We start from the raw sequence: 8115 nt of genomic DNA on the forward strand, positions 1-8115 counted from the left end.
TAAAAAAAATAATAAATAAATGTATTGATGTATCAATGGTTGATTTTATGCCTCTGGAGCTTGTACTTGTTCTCCAGATTATCGATTTTGTTCTTGTACTGTTGTTATGTAGGATATTTTGTTAATTATTTAATTTTGACCTCACTGTGGGACTAAATTGATGCTAAATGAAACTTTTTTAGATTCAAATAGAACACTTTAAACCTTAAGGACCAAAACAGAATTACGCCCAAACCTAGGGGACCAATTTAGTACTTTGCCCAAAAAAATAGTCTTTACATCTAATTACTCTAGATGTAAATCAAATACAGCATACATAACCAAAACTACTCTAATAGTAGTTAGTCTCACCACTGGAGAAAATATTTCATTGAAGTCAACACCTTCTTTATGAACATATTCCTTGACAACCAATCTTGCATGATATCGTTCCACCTAATCATTAGTATCTCGTTTGATCTTATAAACTCATTTCTTACCAATGGCTTTTCGACTTGCTGGAAGTTCAACGAGTTTTCAGGTATGGTTCCTATGTAATACTTCAATTTCTTCTGCATTGCTGTCATCTACATAGAAGCATCTGGATTGCGCATAGCCTCCATAAAAGTTGTTGGCTCTCCATCTTCTGTCAGAAGACAATATGCACCATGGTTTGTCAAAACATAATTTGAGTGCCATGATGGTGTTCTTCTTTGTCGAGTGGATCGATGAACTTCTATGTCATTGGCCTCTGTTTCTTGTTCTTCGTGATGTGGTTCTGCTTCAAAAAGATTACATTCTCTACATTTTTCATCTATTTGAACAGTGGTTATTTCTTCAATAGTGCTATCGTTTTCTTGTTCTCTTTACAATTTATTTTTTGCAAATATCACATCTCTACTGACAACTACCTTGTGAACAGTGAGATTCCACAAACGATACCCCTGAACTCCGTCAACATAACCCAATAATATATATTTTATAGACTTTGGGTCCAGCTTTGTTCTTTCTTGAAAATTGTACATCACGTATACAGGACAACCCCAAATATATGTAAAGAAGAATAATTAGGTGGCTTACTTTGCCACATATCCATTGGTGTCTTCAATCCAATTGCAGTTGATGGTGACTGATTTATCACGTAACATGCAGTTTTAACAGCTTCTGCCCAAAAATATTTGGCTAAACCTGCAGTTTGCAACATAACTCATGCTCTTTCTAGGAGAGTCCTATTCATTCGCTCTGCTACACCATTTTGCTGAGGCATATATGCAATTGTGAATTGCCGTTGAATACTTGCTTGCTTGCAAAATGTTTGAAAATCACCACCGACATATTCTCCTCTATTATCTGTCCTTAAACACTTGATCTTCTTTCCATATTCAAGCTCTAACCCTGCTTTGAACTCTTTGAACATCGCAAACATGTCTGACTTCTTCTTGATCGGGTACACCCATAGCCTCCTAGAGTAATCATCAATAAATGATACAAGATATTATGCTTCTCCTGAGACATCTCCGGTGATTCCCACATATTAGAATGAATCAACTCCAATATGTGTTTGCTCTGAGCAATTGATCTACCAAACTTCAATCTATGTTGCTTGCTTGTAACGTGGTGCTTACAAAATGGTAAGTTTACCGATTTAAGCCCGGAAATGATATTACGTTCTACAAGAATCTTCAAGCCTCGTTTTGATATGTGGCTCAGTTTGCAATGTCATATCATCATCATTTCTTCTTGGCTTGCTAAAGTAACCGATGCCTCTTCCTCTTGCAAAGTATCTCCCATAAGCATGTATAGATTCGCGACAATCTTTTATGCTTTTATTACCACAAGAGCACCTTTAACAACTTTCAAGATCCCACTTTCAAGATCCCACCTTCAATATGGGTCTTGCAACCAAGTTCATCCAGTTGCCCAATCGACAACAAATTCTTCTTCAAGCCCTTCACATGTCTTATCCCTTGAAGTGAACGAATAAAACCATCAAACATTCTTATTTTGACAGTACCTATTCCAATAATTTCTAAGGCATGATTGTTTTTCATAAACACAGGTCCTTCCAAGACAGGTTCATATGTACAAAACCAATCACGATGAGGAGTCATGTGCCAGGTTACTTCTGAATCAACAATCCAGACATCTGTGAACTATTTGCTGCCTTTAGAACCAATTGTTGCTTCGCCATATAGGATTTCTCCATCATCAGAGGTACTCACAACACATCCTTGAGAACTTGATCCTTTTGAAACCTTCTCTATACTCTTCTTATTCCGACAATTTTTCTTGAAGTGCCCTCTCTTGTCATAATTGTAGCATTTGAATTGTTTCTTTCCTTGTGACTTTGGTCTACTTTGGCTCCCATTGGAACCACGCTCCATTGATCTTCCTCTCGTCATCAACAATGCCTCTGCTTACTTTGAGTTCTCTAATCTGTCTTCCTTATTCTTGCCCCTGGATTCTTCTTCACGAATCGCAAAAGCCATACCATCAAAAGAAAGATAGTCTGTCAAAAAATTATTAGTTAAGTTAATGATGAGTTGATCATATGAATCTGGTAGACTTTGAAGTAAGAGCTCTGTACGTTTATTTTCTGCTATGGTATATTCCAACGACGAAAGTTGGAAAAATAACGTATTTAGATTATTGATGTGATCCGTTGCCAATGTGAACTCACTCATTCGAAGAGTATAAAGTCTTTTCTTCAAGAATATCTTGTTGTGAAGTGACTTGACTTCATATAATTTGGTGAGAGCATCCTAAATTTTCTTTGCTATTTTTTTCTCTACTACACTTGATAAAATTGAGTCAGCTAGTGCCAAGTGTAAGTTTGCAACAGCATTGTTGTCCATCTCCTTCCATTTTTCATCTGTAATTTCAGTGGGTCTACCTTCAATTTCTATCACGCAATTGTCTTTTCTCATAATGGCTTTTATCTTCAATTTTCATATGAAAAAATTACTTCCACTGAATTTTGAAATTTTATACGTTGCTACCATTTGTTTAGACGGTAACTCACAACGAAAAAAATATTAATCAGTAACCTTTGGCTCTGATACCACTGTTAGGTACCAGACAAATGACACAGCAAAATATAGAGACAAAAAATTAGATATTTGTATAAAATATGAAAATAATTGAATAACTTTCTTTGAGAATTACAATTTCTCTCTATCACAGGGAGATTACTATAACACTCTCTCTTAATAAAATGAGAATACACCTCTCTCTATATGTAGGAAAAAATCTCTCAAAGAAATAAAACTCTCTATGTAACTCAATGTTACTATTGTTCTTGTTGGATGATTTGATTGAAAACAAAATGAAAAGATTTTCAATTTATAAGCGAACCTCTGTTACATAAACCACCCGTAACACGAGATTATTATTCTTTCTCTCTCCACCATCAAAGTTTGATGGCTCTTAAGTAGGAGTATTTTTCTCCTTTCATTATTTAGTTTTTTTTTATATATAATTAGCTTTACTAAACTTACACAACTCAATTTTTTTGGTATAATTTTTTTAGTCTAATAATCTAACAACACATTTTGTCCCATATTTTTAAACATTGATACTAATTAATGGTCAAAACCAATAAATTATGATAGCTTTCTGGCATTTTCTTTAAAAATTTATCGTTGGCCAATAAAACTGTGTTTGTTTTGTATATCACTTAAAATATAGACATAAAGACATAAACACTAAAGACATAGACATAACAAAAGACACAAATTTTTTAACTTGTTTGGTATACAAGCACAAGACAGAACACACAAATCACAATGTCAATATTACTTTTATTACAAACTATTATTGCCACCATCTCAAGTTCTCAACCAAACTATTAACAATCAATCACCATTAATAGTCTAAACAAAATAACAAATTTAATCAAACAAATATCATCAAAAAAAGTCCAATCCAACAAAATCAATACAAAATTATTTTAACAAAATAAAATCAAAATCTAAATAAATAAAAAATTAAAACATACAAAAACAAGAACTAAAAGACAAAAAATAGGAGCAGAGATGAAGGAAGATGGTGACGGAGAAAAAAAATGAAAAAATATATCTGCAAATAGAAGAGTAGGCGAAGACAGATTGAGAGATAAAAAAAAGAACGGTGCGCTGATCTAAAAACACGTTGACGAGATGTGAAACAGAAACAACGACAGCAAAAGGTGACAGCAACAGAGAGACAATTTTGAAGAGGAAAAAAAAAAGAAAGAAGAAGAAAAGAAGAAAGGAAGGAATGAATGGTGGTCTATTGACATGAAAGAAAGAGAGATGATAGTGATTTGGGTGGAAAAAACGAAGAAGGAGAGGTAGGGGTAGGCAGGAAGGGAGGAGAGGCGACAGTGGACTAGTGGCACAGAGGGAAGAGACACAGTGATGGCTTGAGTAGCAAAAAAAAAAGAGAGGAGAAGTTAAACGACAATATTTTGTGAGTGTGAGGGAGAAAAGGAGAGAAAAGAAAAAGAACTAAAGAATAGTCTAAAGAATAGTTTTGAATTTATAAATTTAAAATGAGAGTATAGTTAAAAAATTAATGTTGAAAATATTGTGTCTATATCTTAAGATTAGTGCTCTATCCCTTATTGTTATACATAAATTTTGTGTATTTGTCTGTATTTATGTCTTTTTATGTCTATTAAAATTTTGTCTCACTAACCAAATAGTAAATGTATACCACTGTGTATATATCTTGTGAAGATACACCTATCAACTAAACACATGCTAAATTATTATGTACACAAAATATTATTTAAATTTTTAACATTTGTTTAAATAAACAAGTGAACTAATTATTTGACCAACTCAAATTAATCTCAAAAATCAAATTTAATTGTTTAGGAACCATTAATAATAAAAACAATCATTTCTACCCATAAATATTTAAAATATTGACAAAACTACATACAAATAACAAAATTTATGTTATACATAAAAAAAATTATTCGTGTGACAAAAACACCACAATTTTATTGACTTTTTAACAAAAATTAAACAAAATTTTTAATTATCCTTATTATTCATCTTTAACATCAGACTTTCATCATCATCATCTTTTTTTGTTTTTGCTATTCCAACAGACCACCACCATTATCATTTTTCTTCTTCTTCACTTTTTTTTTCCCTATCTTATTATTCTTCAGCATAAGTAAGTAAAACTATGTAATATCCACCTCTTAATTTTTTTTATTTTAATTTTTTATGTTGCTTCGTGGACTTTTCATTGAAATTCTTTTACAATTCTCTGTGTTCTTTTATTTTTGCGTTTCTAATTTTTAACTAAGATATACATCTTTATTTCTCTTATTTTTATTCCCTATTTTTGTTTCAGTAGTAGATTGTTGAAAAAATGGTCAAACTTCTTTTTCTTTTTTGATCCTTTTTCTATTTTTTCTCAGTGCACTATTAACACATATCGTGCTCACTAGTTTTTGTTATTTCTATTTCTTCCATTGACTTTTTTTTTTCACTTTCTCTTTTTATTTTCAAACCAAAAACCAAATAAAATTTATGCTTTGTTATATTTATTTTTGGATAATTTTATCTTTTTTTAAAGGGAGGTTGTGAAGCTAAGGGTATAAAAAATATGGTGGTGGTAGACGTAGAGGTGAAGAAATGATAGAAAAGAGAAAAAATGATAATGTTAAAAAAAAAGTAAAAATTTGAAATTTAAAAAAAATATATTTTGATGTCTGAAGTTGAAGATGAACAGTAAAAACAAGGCTTAATTATTTTATTGTCTCTATAGTTTTACTAAATTTTTAATTATGTCTCTATACTTTTTTTTAATTGTGTTCCTACCTGTTTTAATTTTGTAATTAAGTATTTTCTAGTGTAAAAAATATTAGAGTTAACTGAATATTTTTTCGCAAATTGAAGGTATTTATAATTAAAATTTTAATTAAATCGTTGACCGTATATATTTTAGTAAAAATATTATGTTAATTTTAACATTTTTAACATGAAAATGACCTAATTACAAAATTAAAAGCAGTGTACAGACCCAATTGAAAGACAAAATATATAAAAATCTAATTAAAAATTTGGTGAAACTATAGGGACCAACAGGATAATTAAACCTAAAAATAATTTTAAAATTTACTTAACTTTTTTTAAAATATCAACAAAAATATAAATTTTAGGTATTTTTATTACATAAAAATTAAATATTAAAAATAAAATATATTTTACCTTTATAAAAATTAATGAAATACTTTAAACTCAAAAAGCAAATGCGATACTTTAACCATACAATGAAATATTTTATTTTTTCTTTTATGATTTGATTTTGTTGTTAGAATGGTAGACAACGATCGAGTCATTGGCTTTATGATTAAAATTGAGACCAATTCAAATCTTACAACTATGCGTATTGTTTCACCTTATAACATATCCCAAATGCACTTATTATCCTTAGTTCAAGCATGAATTTTTAAAATATATAAAAAGTTAAAATAACTAAAATACACAAATAGTGACAAACATGAAACTGAAAGAAACCTTATAAGATAATTAATTTAGAAGTTGTATGTCTATTATGTGAATTCCTATATGCATTTATTTTATCATCTATAAGTTTGCTTCAAGAAAAAAATAGGGTATATTTGATTTACAATTACGTTTTTTTTATTTTAAATTTAGCAAAGAAAAATTAAAAATAATGAATAAAAACAGAAAATATAATTTTATTTTTTTTTAAATTATAAAAATAAAAATACAAAGCAAACACTTTTTATAGACCCAAAGGTAGGGTTAGAAGTGAGCCGAGTTGAGTCGAGCTAGACCAAGCTCAAGCTCGGCTCACCAAAAATGAGCTTGGCCCACGACTCGACTCATTAACAATCGAGCCTATTTCTTAAGCTCAAACTCAGCTCACCAAAAGCTCACGAGCTGACTCAAATAATAGAAACATAAATACATAATCTATAATTTTATATCAATAAATTATAACTTATATATTTTAAAAAATATTTGAAAAGAACAATTATTGTTTATCTATCAATAAATATAAATTTTTTATTTATGTCTTACATCAAAATTATATGTAATAAATATAAAATTTTAAATAATTAAGATCGTTAATATATATAATTATATATTACTATTTCATCTGTATATGTATAATATTAAAAGTATAGACTAGATGCATATAGGATATGTGTATTAATAATTATATATATAATCGAGACAGCTCACGAGCTAATGAGCCGAGCTTATTCAAGCTCAAACTCGGCTCATTTAATTTATGAGCTCAATTTTAGGCTCAAACTTGACTCACCAGCTCACGAACTTAGCTTATCGAGCTATTAACGAGCCGAACTCAAATTGGCTCATAAACTGGTTTGACTCACTTTTAGTCCTACCCAAAGGACAAACACTTGATAGAATTTAGCTACAACATCTAGATCTTATAAGTATTTGATAAATATTGACACTATTTTATTTCATTTAATTGTTTCCCATGATTTAGATGAAGAATTAGGACAATATTTTATAGTTAAGTAGTAATAATATTTCCCTTTAGCTAATTTTCTTAAAGAGCTTTTTAAAAGTGAAATTAGCTAATCAATTATTGATATTAATATTACTATTTGATTTGACTTTGATATTAATATTATGGTTGCCCAAATAAAGCTCCAATGAGTCAATATTCTCATCAAATTGACACGTTAAAAAGATCCCACCATGCTTCTTATTGTTATGGCACATTAAATAGAACCATTGAATGGTCATAAGCATAAGAAGCCGACCCTCACCAATAGTTACTTTTACTATCTTTATGAAAAAAGGAAAAAGTAATATTTGAGTTTAATTTTGTTGTTATCAACAATGTAAAAGAGAGGGGGGGACCTAACTCGACAACTATGTATGTGCTACTGTTTTTTTTATTAAGAAAAAACCTTTTTAATTAGTGATTGAGCATCATATTTGCATTGATATGATAATGTATGATTAAATATTTAGTTAAAATATCTTTTACACTAATAATATGTGTGAATTATCTATTAAAAAAATTCAAATTGATCCTACCATTTTTTTTCATTAACAATGTCGCAAGAAATTATAATATTCATTAAAATTACTTTTTTTTAAATAAACTGAGTTTTCTTTTTGTTTG

This window comes from Arachis ipaensis, chromosome B02 (genome assembly GCF_000816755.2).
Source record: "Arachis ipaensis cultivar K30076 chromosome B02, Araip1.1, whole genome shotgun sequence".
Taxonomy (NCBI): Eukaryota; Viridiplantae; Streptophyta; class Magnoliopsida; order Fabales; family Fabaceae; genus Arachis; species Arachis ipaensis.